Source organism: Podarcis muralis, chromosome 4 (assembly GCF_964188315.1).
Source record: "Podarcis muralis chromosome 4, rPodMur119.hap1.1, whole genome shotgun sequence".
NCBI classification, from domain to species: domain Eukaryota; kingdom Metazoa; phylum Chordata; class Lepidosauria; order Squamata; family Lacertidae; genus Podarcis; species Podarcis muralis.
Window position 1 is genome coordinate 56,474,038 of NC_135658.1, and position 19,327 is coordinate 56,493,364.

Consider the following 19,327-nt stretch of genomic DNA (forward strand, 5'->3'; position numbering starts at 1 on the left):
AGGAGAGTGTGCGAAGGGGTGTGGCGCCCAGTCTCTTGAGAGCCAGTGTGGTGTAGTGGTGAAGAGCGGTAGTCTCGTAATCTGGGGAACCGGGTTCGCGTCTCCGCTCCTCCACATGCAGCTGCTGGGTGACCTTGGGCCAGTCACACTTCTCTGAAGTCTCTCAGCCCCACTCACCTCACAGAGTGTTTGTTGTGGGGGAGGAAGGTAAAGGAGATTGTGAGCCGCTTTGAGACTCCTTAAAGGGAGTGAAAGGCGGGATTTCAAATCCAAACTCTTCTTCTCTCTTCTTCTCCTCCTTCTCCTCCAGAAAAGGCTAAGAATGGCCCCACCCAGGAGTGCCAACTTGAATAAAATATGGGGGGGGGGGCAGGTAAGCCCCGCCCCGTAAAATCGATCACAAGACACAGCACGCGCACATCATTTGAATGGCAATGCTCATCAGCTTTTGGGGGGGATCCCAGCCCCCACGAATATTTTAGGGGGCTGGCCGAAGGGACCTCAGCCCTGCTCTGGCCCCACCTGATAGTCCCTCAAGACCGGCGAATTACTGGCAGATCTGTACTGGACCATCCGCACATCCTTCCGATTTATTAGTGGTTCTGCAATGCGTCCCTAATGTTGGTGTGTTATCGGTGCGCTGTATCAAAACAAAAGTGGAGCCGCCGCTGTCACCACCGGAGCATTCGGAGTACCAAAGGTTACTTGGCAGCTATCAGGCACGCACCTATTGCAAAGGAAGTTTGTTTATTTAATGTCCTAGCTTTCTCCCAGTACAGTACCCCGGGTTGCAACATGCATTAAAAACAGGTGTGGGTTAAAAACACACCAATCAGTTGTATTTTTAAAGAAACAAGTAAATTGCTATATTAAAAACAGCACTGAATCCATGCAATTTAAAATCACTTAAAAGCACAAGAAAATATACAACAACACCCACTATTAAAAGACCCTGCTGCAAAACAAAAACCCCTCTTTGCCTGCTGGCAAAAGGAAAGCAGAGACGGAGTCTAGCCTTCTACAGAAGGGAGCTCCACAGTCTGGGAGCAGCTACCTAGAAGGCCCTCTCTTGTGTCCTTACCAAATGTGTCTGCGAGGGTGGCAAAACTGCTGCTATTTAAATAAATGTTTTTACTCTGTGTCCCCCGCCCCATCTCTGCTTTACACAAACTGCTGTTGTTTAAAACCAGCTACTACCCCCCCCTTGTGTACTTCCCCTTTCTCACTCCCATGCCATGGTTATGGCTGTTGTGCAACCTGCCTTCTCTTTTGCTCCACTCTGCAAACCCAGGATTGTGGTGAGGTAGTACAAATCTTCCAATGTGGGATGCATAAGGCAGTGTTTCCCAACCGGTGTTCCGCGGCACACTAGTGTGCCGCCAGGCGTTGCCTGGTGTGCCGTGGGAGGGAGGCGGGCGAGTCGGCGGCGAGAGGCGGGGCGGCGGCGGCGAGGAGAGGCCGCCCAGCGCGGGGCTCTCGCCGTCTGCCTGCCTGGCTGCCTGCCTGACGCGCAAACCCCCGGCGCAGGTGCCCCGCTTGTTGACACGGGAGGGGAGGGGGGAGAGGAAACGCTGCTGGTGCCGCTGCTCCTCGGCGGCGGCTCCTCCTCTCAGCCCGCCCTGCCTATATTTGCACCAATCCCCGTCCACTAAAGCATTCGCGCCTCCCAATGGGAAGCCTTGCCGGGCGGCGGGCGCTGCTGCCTGAGAGTTCTGAAGCCACGCCCACTTTCCCAGAGACTGACGGTTCTGAGGGATCCAGGGCAGGGCCGGCACGCGCGCGCGCTTCTTGCTGCCCGGGCGCTTGCTCTAATCCCGCCTTCCCTGGGAGGGAGGGACGGCGGTGGCCGCGAGCGTCCGGGGTGGGGCGCGCGCTGGCTCTCCCTGGCGGCCCCCGTGCCTGGCGTTCTATCAGTGCGCCTCCTCTCTCTTTCCCCACCCATCCTCCACGTGCTGCGCTCTAACCCGGAGTTAGAAGCGAATTAGAACACGCCCCCCGTGTGTGGTGTGTTTTTTTTGCTGCTCCTCTTTTTTTAGGGCTTTTTGGCGGCTTTTGGGACGGCGTCGAGGGGTGGCGCCCACGCTCCTTGTGCGCCCGCCCCGGAGGCTCGCCCGCGCGGTAGTGCTAGAGGAGGAGAGAGGTGGGCATGGCGGCTGTTTTGGAGCTGTTGCTGCAGGACGAAGTGGCAGCCAGCACTGTCGTGCGGTGGCTGAAGGCGAGCCAGAGCCCCTGCGCCGTGGAGGTAAAACGCGCAGCGCCGCCCTTGCTTCACCCAGCCCTCGGTTCGAGCGGGAAGTATCCGGGAAAACGGAGTTGATGCCGGCCTTCAAAACTCTGCGCTCCAAAAGGGAGGCGGGAGGGGGAAAAAACAGGTCGACCACTTGAGGTTTCCTCCTCTGGCGGGATGCTAAGTGGGAAGCTGCAGCCTTCAGGCCTGCGCTATGTGAACTCCTGAAGGGCTCTTGCGGTAGCTTTTCGGGAGCCCAGGTGTATATATGTGCCCCCCTGAGGGAGCCCTTCACTGAACCTGAGAACCCTGCTGTGGAGTTGGTGGGACTGAGTTGCTGTGCGCCCTTACGAATCCTTCCCAAATGCAGCTTTAATGATTCAGAAACAAGACCTACAGAATTCATTGGAAGTTACTATTTTTTTATTTTTTTTTACATAAGTAAAAAGTGACCTTTCCCCATCTGGCATGGTGGTGTGCCTCGAGAATTTTTTCATGAAACTAGTGTGCCTTTGCCCAAAAAAGGTTGGGAAACACTGGCATAAGGGCAGCCTTCCATTTTTTATGTATATAGGAAGAAAAGGAAAGAATGGATGCACTGTATCACATCACTATTCTTGGCAGCCTTGGTTCATTTCAGTAAATCACAGTTTCTATTTAGTGCAAGTTAGTAAACAGAAGCTATACAGCACCAACATTTGGTGTATTCTTGCCATGCCTTCTGCCCCATTTGCTTACTGGAGCAGATTTTAAGGGTTTGCAGAGGTTGCAGGGAGATCAGTTGCCAATTTGTTGTTGTTGTTGTTTTAAAAAATTATTGATTTTCCAAAATTTTAAACAAACAAACAGATCTTAACTGTACTTAATCCAATCTTAGTAACATTGTTAAATTACTTCCTCAAATCCCCCTGGCTGAGTTTCATTGTATATCATTGTAACAGTTTTCCAAAACCAATTTCCTCATAAAATTAACTTAGTCACTTAATATCTTTCTTCCTTTTCATTTTAACTTTAAACATTTTATTCTCTAATGTCACATATTTAAATCCTAAGCCTATCTGGTATTTGCAAGTTTTTCCAATTAAGTTATCTTAGCATATTTAACTAAATAGTCTTTGAATTTCATCCAATCCGCCTGGTACTCCTCCTCCTTCTGGTCGCAGACTCTTCCAGTCAGGTTGGCTAGCTCTGAAAAATCCATCATCTTCATTTGCCATTCCTCCACTATTGGGACTTCTTGTGTTTTCCAATTCTTAGCAAACAAAATTCTAGCTGCAGTTGTGGCATACAAAAACAATCTTAACATCTTTCTTGGGCAATTCCAAACCTGTTATTCCCAGAAGAAAGTTCTCTGGTTTCTTAATAAATGTATATTTCAACATTTTTTTCAATTCATTATAAATCTTCTCCCAGAAGTCTTTCACCTTGGGGCAGGTCCACCACATATGATAAAAGGTACCCTCTCTTTCTTTACATTTCCAGCATAGATTATCACTATTATGATATATCTTTGCTAAGTTTACAGGGGTTAAGTACCATCTATACATCATTTTCATAATATTTTCCTTTAACACCATACATGCAGTGAACTTGACCCCTTTCCTCCACAACCTTTCCCAGTCTTCAAACATTATGTTGTGTCCCACATCTCTTGCCCAATCTATCATCACAGATTTAACTTGTTCATCCTTTGTATGCCATTCCAACAATAAATTATACATTTTAGACAGATTCTTAACTTTAGAGTCTAACAACTCCATTTCCAACTTAGTTTTTTCCAAAGCAAAACCATTTTTCTTATGATCAGTTGCCAATTTGTTTTCAGATCCAATATAATGCGCTCATGTTGACCTTTAAATCCCTAAAATGTTATGGGATCAAGTTAGTGGCATTTGGCCACAGAGTTGGCATGGGGTTTCTTCAAATGGGAGCAAGCTCTTTGTTTGCATTTCTGTAACCTTTTTATGTGTGAGGTTACGTGCACAGATTTCAAAGCATTTTGTTTACAGCTCCTTGGTTTGAGCTCACACCCACCCACAATGCATGTAATTTTGAGCAAGCCTAGTAAAGCCAAACTCACTCTGTGTTTTATTGATGCCCACCTTGAGCGTCCTCTTCTTGTGCTTGCCTTAGGGAATTGCAAGGTCCAGGAAGTAGAAACACAGTAATCCACCTCACAGAGCTGAACTGTTGTACGTTTCAACATGTTTACGCAGATAACAAGTGCTCTTCAAACCAAAGAACATGGAAAGATGAGACAAATGGCTTTTGTAGTTAAAACAGAAACAACAAACTAAGAAGTACCGACTCGCCCCGCCCTGCCCCCCTCAGGGCTAGTCAGTTTTTCTGATGGTTTGATAATTACAAGACTCTTAGTAGACAGAAACAGAAAATGGTTGGAGAGTAGGGATAGTAGAATATGCCCATTTCGGTACTTTATTCTTACAGAACATCAAGTTTTCAAGGTAGATTACAACATCGAGAGTAATAATATGGCAATATTACAGACACAATGAATGTATAGAACAGTACTTATTACCAAAAAGCTTAATTAATTCATTTTTCCATTCTTGAGTTCTCAACATTTCCATATCAGTTTGCAATTAAATAAAAATTCCTCAGGATTTTTTTGGTGAGAATATCTTATAATATACACATTTCTGTTTGCAGTTCTTCCTACTATTGTATATGTGCTTGTCTAGTTCTGTGGCTCTGGACAACAAACAGGCAAATGACTGTGGCCTTCTGCTCTTTGAATGGAGAGATGTGGGCCATATCAAATGTTGAGACATCATCTTAGCTTGTGTTTATCCATGTACCTTAACCTCTGCTGCACCTGTTGATTGATGAACCTTGTACCCTGACTTATGTACTGAAGTTATCTATGCATCCAAGCCTTTGACAAAAACAGAGACAAGGGTCCAGTACAGTTTCCACCAGTGACAACCAGGACAGTGAGCGCTTTGCTCAGTGGATGTGAGATTAGAGTTTAACTGTCCCTTTCCTTGCAAGCAGCTGCAGACAGATGACTTCAGTCACACTGTGGCAACAGAAAGGAAAATTCCCCTTCTATCCCCACTTCTAGGAACTACAGAGTAAAGGATGTGAACTCTTGAGTTCCTTCAGAGCTTTTTGAACTAATTCGGTGAACGTCATTAAACCAAACTAGTTTATTCAAAGCACTGGTCAAACTGGGGAGGAGGGTTAAGGCAAATATCATGTCTAGTCTGGCCCTCAGGCAGAGGAATCAGACTCTGGCACTGTTATAGCATAGCTGACATAACTTCATTCCAGTTTAAAGTGATGCTGACTTTCCATAAGTCTGTGTAAGTGCACTATTATTTTCACCCAGCAGAAACAGAACAAAGTTATGCACTAAGAAAATAATTCCTGTGTTTGCTGTGTTCTCTCATATGCTGCATATTGTAAGATTTTCTGCAGTAACAGAAAAGGTAAATTTAAAACAGAGGACTGTTTCACAGCAAAACTGAACAGCCAGGTTAACCCACAGGTGAATCTACTGAAATTGCAGAGGAAGTACACCATAGAGAGTTTCTAAGGAATGCTTTCCATGGTCAAAATACATTGACAACAAATGTGTAAGAGAGGTATCACTTTCCCTGCCTTTTGCTCCCTTGCTTGCCCCTCCATTTAATACTTTTTTCTGAACGAGTCTAGCCTGTTGACCAAGTTGAGAATATACTGTTTACCTAATAAAAATCAGAACAGAAGCTGGAACTTGAAAAAACATGCATAGGAAGGTTGAGCAAAGTGCTACAGATAGTAAGGGGGGAGGGAGGGAGAAATCAAAGTTATATGCTAGCTTAAGAAGTGAAGCAAATCCAAACCGTCCCCAAAACCTGATTGTCCATAAAAGTTAATTATAAGTTAACGCACAAAAAATGAAATTGGTACCCTAACAAAACAACTCCCATAGGTGTCATTTTCACATTCTCTACAAAAGGGTGACTTGTATATGCACAGCCAAGACGACTCCTGAGCCTCTATTTAAAAATGTTAAGCTCTCTCATTATGATATTAATGGTTAAAATAAGTCCTTGCGACACATGTATTCTGTTGCAAGGCTTGTCTATAAGGAGAGAAAAGGGTATCTCTTTGCCTTTTCATGTAGACAAGCCCTTAAACCAACTATATGTGAAAGTGTTGCCCAAGGTCTTCTCATCTGGAAATGGTGCAATAACTGGAATGACATTTAAGGAATATGACAAACACTAGAAAATAGCTGTTCTTCTTTAAATCTGGATTTGATTAATGAGATTTGGAAAAGCACACCACACAGAAATGTACTTTTGAGTAGCATAGTGGAAGATACACTTTGATCCAGTTGGGTCATCTATTCAAAGGTTAGAGTGTCTGTAAACTGCCCACCACTTTACAGCTGTTCAGTAATCTGTTGTCTGATCCTTGGAAGCCCTGTGTTTATCTATAGTGGCTGGTCAGGGTCAGTGGAGATAATAGTCAGTGTCTCTCTAAAGGGCATTTTGCAGCAGATGGCCCAGACCCCCAAATTTCCACCACTTTGTAACATTTGGTGTTGCTTAGTGTGGCATCTGAAAGTGTAATAAGTACATCCTTACATCTGCATTTTTCACTGGCTTTATTCAAATGCTCTCTATTTTTATTCATCTGTTTTAATTTTAAAAAGGACCCCTGATAGTTAAGTCCAGTCACAAACGACTCTGGGGTTGTGGCGCTCATCTCGCTTTACTGGCCGAGGGAGCCGACGTTTGTCCGCAGACAGTTTTTCCGGGTCATGTGGCCATCATGACTACACCGCTTCTGGCGAAACTAGAGCAGCGCACGGAAATCCCGTTTACCTTCCCACTGGAGTGGTACCTATTTATCTACTTGCACTTTGATGTGCTTCCAAACTGCTAGGTGGGCAGGAGCTGGGACTGAGCAACGGGAGCTCACCCCATCGCGGGGATTCGAACATTCAACCTTCCGATTGGCAAGCCCTAGGCTCAGTGGTTTAGACCACAGTGCCACCCCTGTTCTGTTTAATTTTATTTACTTTCAAAGCTGCCTTGGGGGCCACTGATTTTACAAACACAGGCAACTCCTTGTTTACATGAGGGTTGCATTCTGGGTCATCATGCCCATCTGCAGAGCACCCATACACCCCCCTGCTCCACCCCCTTCCCCTTCTGTCAGCAGTTGTGTGCCAATTGAATGCGCACAAAATGGTCTATAATAAATAGAAAGATGCAAAACCACAGGAAGCTGGATTATACCAAGTCAAACTATTGGTCCAGCTAGCTCAGTATTGTCTACACTGCTTGGCAGTAGTTTTCCAGGGTTTCAGACAGTGGACATTTCCAGCCCTACTGAGGACTGACTATGGGACCATTTTACATGTGAAGTAGATTCTCTATCACTGAACTGTGGCCCTTTCCCTTTTTATAAGAAGTTATAATAACTGAGTTATGTTTGCAGAACTTCTTGTATCATATTTGTTAGGGAAGTTGGAGTTGTGCATGTTGAAAGTAATAAACTGGGAGGGTCACAGGGGCTGTCTCTACAGAGCCCAATACAAATATGTTGAACAAGTCATTGTTGGCTGTAGTGGCAAAGACCTTCTGCACATGTAGGATATCAAAACATATTTTGTGAATTATTCAACTATTTCCTGTTCTCTCCCCAAGTAGCCATGTAAGGGTTTGGGGGTGGTGTCATGCCTAGCCCTCATCCAGAGAGCAACTCCCCAGAGGAGGAGCCATGCCTCCCACTTACCAAAGTCTTGTGGGGAGCAGGCAGGGTCCCCCACTGCCAACCCGAGAGTCCAGGGGAAGCCGAGCAAGGCTGAGTACAAGGCTGCTCCTTAACTGATGGCAACTTTCATGTGCAAAGGGTGCTCCTTTCCTTATCTTGTCAATCCTTTCTATTACAAGATTCTAATTCCATTTAACAGATAAGGAACAAAGACAGAAAGATAGTGAGTGGCCTTGGACAAGATTAAGTCCTTCAGCTGCCACATTTGAACCAGGCTTCTCTGAGATCCCAGTGTCACAGGGTTTGGTGACCGGAGGGTTGCCACTCCAGTGCTCCTGTGCCTTCTAACAGTCCGTGTGACAGGCAGAAACTGATATGCAGCTCTCCTTAGCACTGTGGCACATTTCTGCCTGCTATGAAGCTGTAAAAACCACAGGCACCTTACTTGAAAGAAAGGAGTTGGTGGAAATAATAATCTTAATTGGAAGTGGTGGGAAGATTAAAATCATAACCTTGCTCTATTGATCAAAATATCACAAGAGGACAGTGTATGGGGGGGGGGTGATATTCTCTCAGAAGTGTTCTTGTCAGTAAACCTCCTTTATACAGTGGTATCTCGGGTTAAGAACTTAATTCGTTCTGGAGGTCTGTTCTTAACCTGAAACTGTTCTTAACCTGAAGCACCACTTTAGCTAATGGGGCCTCCTGCTGCCACTGCGCCTCCGGAACACGATTTCTGTTCTCATCCTGAAGCAAAGTTCTTAACCCGAGGTACTATTTCTGGGTCAGCAGAGTCTGTAACCTGAAGTGTATGTAACCTGAAGCATATGTAACCTGAGGTACCATTGTACATCCCCCTACAAACTTTTCCCTTTCACATGGTAATAACCAATTCAGATGGCTTGAACTTGATTCCAAAGACCATTTCTCTAAAATCCTTAGGAGTATGTAGTAGTTTCACAGATTAATGGTGCAATTACACCTTTTTCTTTGATTAAATATGAGTCCAAGTTCCCGTTCTTTGGAGGATACTGTATCAAATGCCCAATTATATCTAGAAATACGGTACATTAAAATAAGCAAATCATTTTGCAAGCCGCTACCATTATAGAATAATAAGATCACAGAATTGTAGAGTTGGAAGTGACCCTAAGGGTCATCTAGACCAAATCACTAACCACTTGACAAACTACAGTTCCCAGGATCCTTTGGGGGGAGCCATGGTCTTTAAATCTATGGTGGACATGCAGCCACTCTGTAAAAAAAGAGAGCGAAAAGCTGTAAAGTTCCTTGTACTCACCACTGATTAACAATAGGGAAGCCAGGCGGATGGCAGCCGTAGTCCAAAACATCTGGGCAAAGTTGGCAAAGGCTGCTTTGAAAAACTAAGCTCTGGTTGTGTTAATTGTCAAGTCAATATTGTCCTGTTCCCAACAATGAAGTGTGCAAACCTCCTAATTGAATAGAATAGACGTTTTTGGATCTTTCCTCCAGCCTCACTCGAAACACAACAGGAGCACTATTTAAAATTTGACTGGGGGATTATTTTCTTACTTCACTATGCAGCTCAATTAACAATTATAATGATAATAGTTTCTAAATGTTAGGTTTGAACTAACCTCCTCCACACACAGAACCAGGCTGGATTCATGCCTTTCATCTTCGCTAGGCACATAAATTGAGTACATACCATGCTGCAACCTACGTCAGCAGCTGCCTATGCACGCAGGAAACTTTAAAAGGTGACATCCCATTTATTCTGTATTGGCCATGGAAAATGCCACTGCTTGTTTTCTGTAGTTTAGCTGTGGTTTCATGCATAAGCCCATGAAGTGTCTTTGCATTGTTAAGCCAAGATTTGGGGGCAGAAGTCTACTTTACATGCAACATTTTCCCCAATACACACAAACACCCCTGTAAAAACAAAGCAAAATAGTAAAATGAAATAAAATATGTCGAGGATCATATGTGACGATCATGCAAGGGTTTGTTTTGCTGGGTGAACATCCTCTCTGCCAGTCGCAACTTTCAAATGAGCATACAACTTGCACATTGAACATTGCACAATCTTCACACACGTTAGTGTGCATCAGTTTGTTCATGCAACAATGTACACCTGCGTAGAGAAAATACTGTGAAGTGCCACTCAGTTTCCCTCTTTTTGGCAGCTCCCCCCTTTGGCTACATTCCTCTGATGTTTTATGCATATGCTCAAAGATCCTAAAAATGCCCTCGCATCTGAATGACTTTAAACAGCTAAAAAGGTCTTTGGAGATCAAAGGAACCCTTTGCATGCCTAAAATTACTCCTAAGTGTTAAATATTTGCTGTATTTGCGTATTAGGGGCTTTGAGTTTTTCAGAGATGAAAGATTCAAATAATCCTCTTTATCTACATTGGTAGGTTAAGACAGCAAACAGTTGAGCTTCACAGAACTCTTGGAACATTAGGAACATAGACCTGATTTCTTTGTTGTCAAAAGGAGCAGAAGTCCAGCTAATTTGAGCTTATCTTTCCCTCCCCCAATAACATAAAATTGAAAAAGAACCCACAGATGCAACTGAACTACAGCACAAATATTAGCCCTGACTGCAGGATTCTTCATTGAGGCAAGCGACTCTGTCCTCCTTGCTGAACTGAAAAATTCTCATTTCCAAACTGATCATGCTCTTTAATTTTGAGAACATTGCTGGCTTGCAGAGCTTCCAGGCAGGCAGGGCAGGCAGAATCCGGTAGAATCTCTTCTCTCACAGGGAAGTTTAGGGAAGTTTTTAATGACTGGTGTTTTTAACCTTCTGTTGGAAGCCACCCAGAGTGGCTAGGGAAACCCAGCCAGGTGGACGGGGTAGAAATAATAAATTATTATTATTATTATTATTATTATTATTATTATTATTATTATTATTATCATCATCATCATCACTATGTCACAGTTCTTTGTGCTTCTAGTTTCTGCTTCCATTCAAAGATTGCCCATGTGTGTGTGTATGAATACATAGGTAAGGTAAAGCTCAACCCATCGCGAGGATTTGAACCGCTGACCTTCTGATCAGCAAGTCCTAGGCTCTGTGGTTTAACCCACAGCGCCACCCGCGTAAAAACTTAACAGGCTCTTTGTATACTTTTCACTAATAAGTAGAGTATGCTTACTTTATTTGGTTATTTATTTATGACCAAATAATATCACAAGAAGCAAAGAAAAATAATGTTGGTGTCTTCTTTTTTTGTCATTCTCATTGGACGTACAAACATTTAGGGCCGCCTGATTCACGCAATACAATTCTGTGGTCGTATACCAGGATTGGTATCAGTGCGTGGCATTCTTGGGGAGCTGATAGGGCCTCACTGCCCTGGCAGGGCCCACTGTTGACGGCTAGCACTCCAAGCAGCACCAGACAACTTGGTCCAAGAAATTTTTACATTTCCCACAATGTCCCCAACCTGGTGTCATTCTGGAGCATTGTGGGAAATTCAGCAGGGTTACTGGACCCAGCTGCCCAGTGCCAGGGAAGCCCACCAGGGCCAACTGATGGGGGAGAGACCTGGCCTTGTTGTAAATGTTGCCTGCATGTGCCCATATGAACAGTTGTACAGTGGTGCCTCTGGTTACAAACCTTCTGGTTACAAATGCTTCAGATTACGAGCTCCGCTAACCCGGAAGTAGCTGCTCCTGGTTGCGAACTTTGCCTCAGTATGAGAACGGAAGTCGTGTGCCTGCAGCAGCGGGAGTGCACCTCAGAATAAGAACAGTTTCAGCCTAAGAACGGACCTCCAGAACAAATTAAGTTCACACTGTAATGTGTGAAACAAGAAATCAGCATGATGGACTGTCATGGCAACTCTTTTTTCAGACACTGAAATTACAGGAATTGCTGCTATCCATATGGTGATCACCTGGTTCATACATTATATATCTCCATACCAGTGTGTACATACCCAGGGAACACTTAAATAGTTTAGGAGATGAAAAAATCTATTGTGTAAATACATTGTCAGAGTAGCTGGGTTCTGCTTCAATTGCTAGTGATAAACGTTCCTAGATAAGACAAGTTAATAAATGGAATAATACACCTTGTCTACTAAGCTTCTCGGTGTGTGTGGAAAAAACCCATTATTTCTTGCTATTGACTATTTGAGCACTTCTTTGGAAATGTACTACAGCCATCTTTCCCACTGCTACTTCTTCTGGTGATTGGTTGTGAAAACACTCCTAACACCCCTACCAGGTTGGGATTTGAAGACACGTAGTCTGCTTCCCCTTTGATAATAATGCTATGCTAATATTTCAGGGTCCATGCCAGTCCTGTAGCCTGGCTTACATACTAGAAGTACCTGTGTCTTTCTTCTTGTGCAGATCGGGGGGAAGTAATGTGCATGAAATTAGAAGAATTAATGCCATTTTAATATTTATGCATGTGTTATGTATGTATATACCCATCAGTTTATAAAAGGGAGAGTGTTGTTGTATTCAGGTTCTGCTTGTGGGATCCCTACTGGCATCTGGTTCTCCACAGTGAGAACAGGACACTGGACTAAATGGGCCATTGGTCTGATCCTGAAGAGCTCTTCTTATGAGGAGCAGTAAATAGATCCATGCCTTAAAGGATTTACAATTCAGAAGTTATTTCTGGGATAGGCTTCAATAAACTTGACTCTCCTGTACTAGTGGATACTTCACACAGCTGCTGTTGGTGATTTTTTCTCATCCATGAAAACATGACAACATGGATGCAGCCTGCAATGATCTCCATGCTTGAGGCGACCCCGTAATGTATCTCAATGGTCTCAGAAATCACTGCAGACTGTGCCCACATACAGCTAATTCTTGCAGGGCTGTATCCAATGCCAGTCACATTCTGTGAAGATCCACTGAAATCAATGGGCATGATTAACTTAAGTACATTAATTTCAGTGGAGTGCAACTTAGGTTTTTTAATAATAATAATAATAATAATAAAGATTTTCTTGGTTTACAAAAGTACATGCCTTGTCTCTTTTTTCAAGTTGTAAAGTCTTTTCTACAGACCTGTCACATTTGTTATGAGACATTAGTGTTGAGTACAGTATAAGGTCCAGAAGAAGAGGAGGTGGAGGGGAGGGGTGGTAGTGAAATTTATATTTTGTTACAGTGTACGTGTGGGGTTTTGTGTCAGCGTCAACTAGATAGGTTCTCATTCTATTTACTTGTTATATTCCCTTGGTAGTGAGAGGTGTTCGGGGCCCAGGTTGTGGTTGGTTGTCTGTGGTTGTCTGCAATGGGGTTTGTTTGCATTTGTGAGGAGGTGGAGGGCTTGTTGGGTCAAGTAAGCCAGGTTGATTCACATGCTATTGGTGGATTCTTGTTGTCGTCTTGTTGGGCTGTATATGTGATAAAGGGAATCCATACTGGGAGAGTAGAACTTAGTTCAGCACAACTCACATTTCTCCGTATCCTTATATCCCTGGGATATTTTGCAAGGAGAAAGACGTTCCCCAAATCACCATGTCAACTGAACCCCCAAATTAAGGTTCCAATTCTACACACTTACTTAAGATTAAGTCCCATTGATCTCAGTTGGGTTTACTTCTGAGTAGACATGTATATAGACTTGCACTGCAGACCTAGAGATGCTTACCTAATATTACTTTGCAACGGATGTGCATAGGTTGCGCTGGAAAGGGAAACCTGGAGATGACTATCTCTAGGAAGGTTTCTGACCCAAATATGTAGATAGAAATCAGGCATTTCAACATGTGAAAGATAAACTGAAACACACTTGTTTCCTGAAGCACTTTAAGCAAGCCCAGTTGGTGATTCTTTCTCTCCCACACCCCATCCCACAGGCCCCTTTAGCAGCCTGCCACAAAACCAGTCAATGGGTATCTAAATCTCCATTACTCTGGTGGACAGGCAACACTGCACTGGAGGGAACGCCCTATGCTAAGAAGAAGGTGACAGGACCTTTCTCATGTCATTATTATGCAGGATACAGCACAGTTTTCCAAATCTGTGTTGCAATAAAATCCTAAGCATCTTTACCTAGAAATGATTCCATTAAGTTCAACAGGGCTTATTCCCAAGTAAATGTCCACAGGGAGTTGCAGCATTAGGATTTTTCCACGCAAGTCATTTGAAAATTGCATTTTTGTTTGCTTGCAGATCTTTGCCCATTGCTCCTAATGACTGCATTATATTTGGACAGGAGGAAGGCTGCTCTTGCTTAGGTTCATTCTTCTTTCACCCTAGCCAAATCGGCTAGTGCTGAAGAGTCCCCATTTCTCAACTGCCTGGGCTCTATTGTGGGGCACAATGATTAGCATAACAATGATGGGTGGAGGGTGATCTGTTGATGCAGGAAGCATCTGTCCCCAGGAAACACAAGAAGTACATGAAGGATGTCTGTCTGTTTAAAAGTCAGGTCCCTGAGCATTCGAAACGGCAATAGAGTTATAGTCTTTTGCACATGTGTACCACAAGGCACAAAAGGGACTAAGACGGGACAGGGTGAAACTAAGCTTTCTTTCACCTGGATCAAAGACTCATTTTGGGACCAGCTCTGGACTTTGGATGGTTCTTGGGCATCACATCCTCACTGAGGACGGGAGCATTCTCTGAATAGGGCCCCCTTCTCCTCACTTCTAACACAATGAGCCCAATCCAAATAGCTCCCCCAAGGGAGGAGTGCAAGGCCAGATGAAGTGGATGCTCATGTTCCATCTTCTCTTTGCTTGGAGCAGGCAGGTGAACAGGCAGTGACAGCATGGGGGACAGCAGGGCCAGAATGCTCCAGGGGTGAGCCTGGGGCCCTCCATCTTTGTAGGCACCCCACAATGCTGACCAGGGCAAGGTGTGGTAGGGGACATTATTCTGTTGTCACGCTGAGCTAAGATTCAACTTCCAAGTAAGACTCCATGAAATGGCTTTCCTAATGCACAGGAACAGCTTGGAGTGGCCCTGATGCTAACCTCTGATGCTAGTAGCACTGGCCTAAAAGACTCTCTTAATTGTCACTTGTTAAAGGGCCCTTGGATTCTGCAGTACTCCTGTTTCTCACCAAGTGTGTAGTAAAACAACCTACTATAACTCCTTTATAAAAAAAAAATATGTGGGTGGGCGGGTTCAATGAATCACTTATAAATTCATCTATGTATTCATACAAGGGACACAGGTGGCGCTGTGGGTTAAACCACAGAGCCTAGGACTTGCCGATCAGAAGGTTGGCGGTTTGAATCCCCGTGACAGGGTGAGCTCCCATTGCTCGGTCCCTGCTCCTGCCAACCTAGCAGTTCGAAAGCACGTCAAAGTGCAAATAGATACCGGTACAGTGGTACCTCGCAAGACGAACGCCTCGCAAGACAAAAAACTCGCTAGACAAAAGGTTTTTCCATTTTCGATTTGCCTCGCAAGACGAATTTCCCCTATGGGCTTGCTTCGCAAGACGAAAACGTCTCGCGACTTTGTTTTCTTTGTCTAAAAACAAAGACATGTTTTGTTTATAAAGTTAATTTATTTTCCCTTCAATTTTTGAACTGCTCTTTACAGTATGTGTGACTTTAAAGAGCAGTTAATAAACTGTTGTTGTACCAAATTTGGCTTTGTTTGGACTTTTTTTGACCATAGGAACGCATTAATTGATTTTCAATGCATTCCTATGGGATTTCGTGCTTCGCAAGACGAAAAATTCGCTAGACGACAAAAATTGCGGAACGAATTAATTTCGTCTTGCGGGGCACCACTGTAAATAGGTACCGCTCCGGCGGGAAGGTAAACGGTGTTTCCGTGTGCTGCTCTGGTTCACCAGAAGCGGCTTAGTCATGCTGGCCACATGACTCGGAAGCTGTACACCGGCTCCCTTGGCCAATAAAGCGAGATGAGCGCCACAACCCCAGAGTTGGCCACGAATGGACCTAATGGTCAGGGGTACCTTTACCTTTATACAAAGAGCCTGTTAAGTTTTTAAGCTGCCACAAGAGTATTTGTTGTTGTTTTGAGCTAACATGGCTGCTTCTCTGACACCTTTTCGTGGCATGGGCAGAACAATGCTAGCAGGACTGAGAGTATCTGTGATTTTCCTTTGGCTTACACACATTCACCTCCCTTTAGTTACAATGGCAGAAAGAATAAGAATGCCAGGCTGGCACATTGGCCTCTCCCCCCCGCCGCCAATTCTGGGGACACGTCAGGTGGAAATGAGGTACCTGTATTTGGATCTGCTGGACCCAAAGCCCCCCTCCATCTCTTTCTGGCACACCAGCTATTTGCAGGCAGAGCAGGGAGATCCACACTATCCTATGGCCCCATGAACACTCTCAGCAGTCATAGGATTGCACTTTTCTGAGTATGCTGAAATGTCTCAGGAAGTCATTTGCTGGTTTCTTGGCTGCCTATCTGCTGCCCAGAAATATTTCTTTATTACATGCCAGAGAGTAAGAGATTCTACCACAGAGAGATTCTCATAGCAGGAACCCACTCATTACACATCTTTTTCTTTTTTTCTTTTTTCTGTTTTGCTTCTGGAAATTTTCAGTCTCTTTAAGCCCGTTTTTCTCATTCAAATAACCACGAAAGTAAGCTTATGCCCGCAGGAAAAATGTGAGCATGTTGAGATCTGCGTGCATAGCATGGGAAAATAGCAGAAGTGGGAGGAGAGGGAGTGAAGATAAGATATATTTGCCCCCGGGAGCAAGTTTCCCATTCTTTCTTCTGGTTCTGTAAGTAGTTTTAACTTGCATTAGTACACATGGACACAAGTTTGTCATCATCGCTCATTGGGCTAGATTCCACCTCCTTCGTGCAGACAGGACCTTCTTTAAAACTTGCAGGGTTAGGGCTAAAATTAGCAGATCTTGACTTCATACGCCATAAAACAACAAAGCGGCGTGTTTCTTGCATGACTCATGCTCTCCTGCATATAGCTATTTTCTTCATTAGTTCCACATAAGCAGCTGGCTCTGAGCTCACAAGCAGGCTTTTTTCATTGTTAGCCTTGATACCTACACATGGGGTGATACTTGCTGTGCAAATGGGGAGTAAAATGTTAATATTTTGTTTTGGTGATTTGTAAGCCACTTAGAGGCTTTCTTAAAATCGAGTGGTATGGTGGACATTTTGTTAAAATGGAAGAAAACAATGACATCACATTTAGTTCAGATATGCTTGGATGTGTGTGGGCAATACCAGTGGAAATTCTAAAAGCTTGAAGCTGGGAGGGAGCTCAACTAGGGTAGCTAGATGAAAAAGAGGACAGAACTCCTATATATTTTAATAGCTACACAGAAGGGGAACACTGTCTTCTTTACCAATATTAAAAGTTGCAGCAGCTGCTCACTCTACACAATGTACAGCCCAGACATAGGTTTATCTTCCAAGTTGAAACTGTTGGAAGTGCAACAGCAGGAATCAGGGCCGAATTAAGACCTTTAGAGGTCCTAAGCCCTTACAAGTTTTTGGTGACCCCATATATATCTTATTCAAAGAGGAAGAGCTTGAAATGAAAGTGTAGTGTATATGCAGACTTGGCAGATAATAAGTCGTAGCGCTGCATATTTTAAAATAAAAATAAATTTAACATGCAGATTAAAGCTGACATTTAGCTGTATGGATATCTAATTGTGTGGGCCACTATCCCAATGATACTTGGAAGGTTGGAATAATGAGCCTCCATAATTAAGTGTTTACAAGGCTCCTTTTGTGAAGTAACATTAAGGACATGTTGACTTGTGGGCTCCCTAGGAGCAAGCAGATCAAAAGAGAGGAAAGAATGTTAGTTCAGTTCACAGTATGCATTAGGGTGCCTCAGAAAAAGGCCTTGAGGGGGAACGAGAAAGCTTAAGGAGTACAGTGGAAAGTGAAGTGATTTGTGACTGCATTACCTCCTGATGCAATCATGAGGTCTGTTGCCAGAGGTCATGGAAGGACCTGCACCTCTCTGATGACCCATCTTGAACCTGTGCTTATCGAGACAACTAACAACAGAACACAATACGTAGATATCATTGTTTGGCAGCGAAACTTTAGCCCCTCTTGGTATTATCTTCTATATGTTTTTTTGCAGAAGCTGGAACAGATACTATTTTATTAGTCATGTTATGCATATATCTAACTCATTGTTCCTTGTTCATAGACTTCTATCTGCTGATAACCATTTCCGAAAACAAAACAAACCTCTATGTCACGTCTATGTACATGAAAGCTGGGAAAGGCATCTGTCAGGGGAAACATATTGAGTATTTTCTTGCACCTAAGGGGCAGTATCCAATGAAGTAGTTCTGTTGCCATAAAGGCATCTGGCTGTGCAACACAACCTCCTTTCCTACTCCTTGTGTACCACTTAAATCTGTTCTGTGGGCTCCTTCAACCCTCCAAAGCAGATTTGGGGAGGGCACAGGGTTGGGGGTTGCAGGGGGGGGAGGTCCTGTTGTGCAGCCATTGTGTTAATGGAACTATTTCATTGGATACCAGCCCAGGAGTTTCTCTCTCATGGGTAGGCAAACTAAGGTCTGGGGGCCAGATCTGGCCCAAGTGCCTTCTAAATCTGGCCCATGGACGGTCCAGGAATCAGCGTGTTTTTACATGAGTAGAATATGTCCTTTTATTTAAAATGCATCTCTGGGTTATTTGTGGGGCATAGGAATTCGTTCATCCCCCACTCCCACCCCCGTTCAAAATATAGTCCGGCCCCCCCACAAGGTCTGAGGGACAGTGGACCAGCCCCTGCTGAAAAAGTTTGCTGACCCCTGTATCTCTCTGACGACTCTTTAAAGCAGTTGTTCCCAACTGGTGGTCCACGGACCCCCGGGAGTCTGCGTAACCCACCCAGGTGGGTCGGGGCACTATTCACATAACAAACAAAAACTACCATAGAGATACGAAAATTTTCAAAAGTAGGCGGTCCATGGCTTGGTTTTCAGGGGGGGGAGGGGGTCTGCAGTATTTAGCTAACTGGGAGTACTTACTGGAGGCAACTGTTCTGGTCCACTGGGGGGATCTCAAAGTCCTTGAGTCCTTGTAAACACCATAATTTGCTTGGCATTTTGTCCTAATCAAGATATTACCTGTGGCTTTGGAGCTCTTAAAATACTTGATCATATACCAGTTTGTAACTTTCCACAGTGCGCACGCAACTATTTGAATAAGCACATTATCTGGTTCATACCACCAGGTGATTAGGAGTAAATCATTATCAAGTGGCTATAAGCAATGTTGTCTGTACTAATACAGAAAGAAGACACTGCTTTCCTTAGTTTCCCATTCCTAAGAATTTGTTTATTATTTCTTTATTACATTCACATCCCAAATTTCTTCCAAGGAGCTCATGACAGCATACATCATTCTCCTCCTCCCCATTATATCCTCATGAGAACCCTGTGAAGCAGGTAAGGCTGAGAG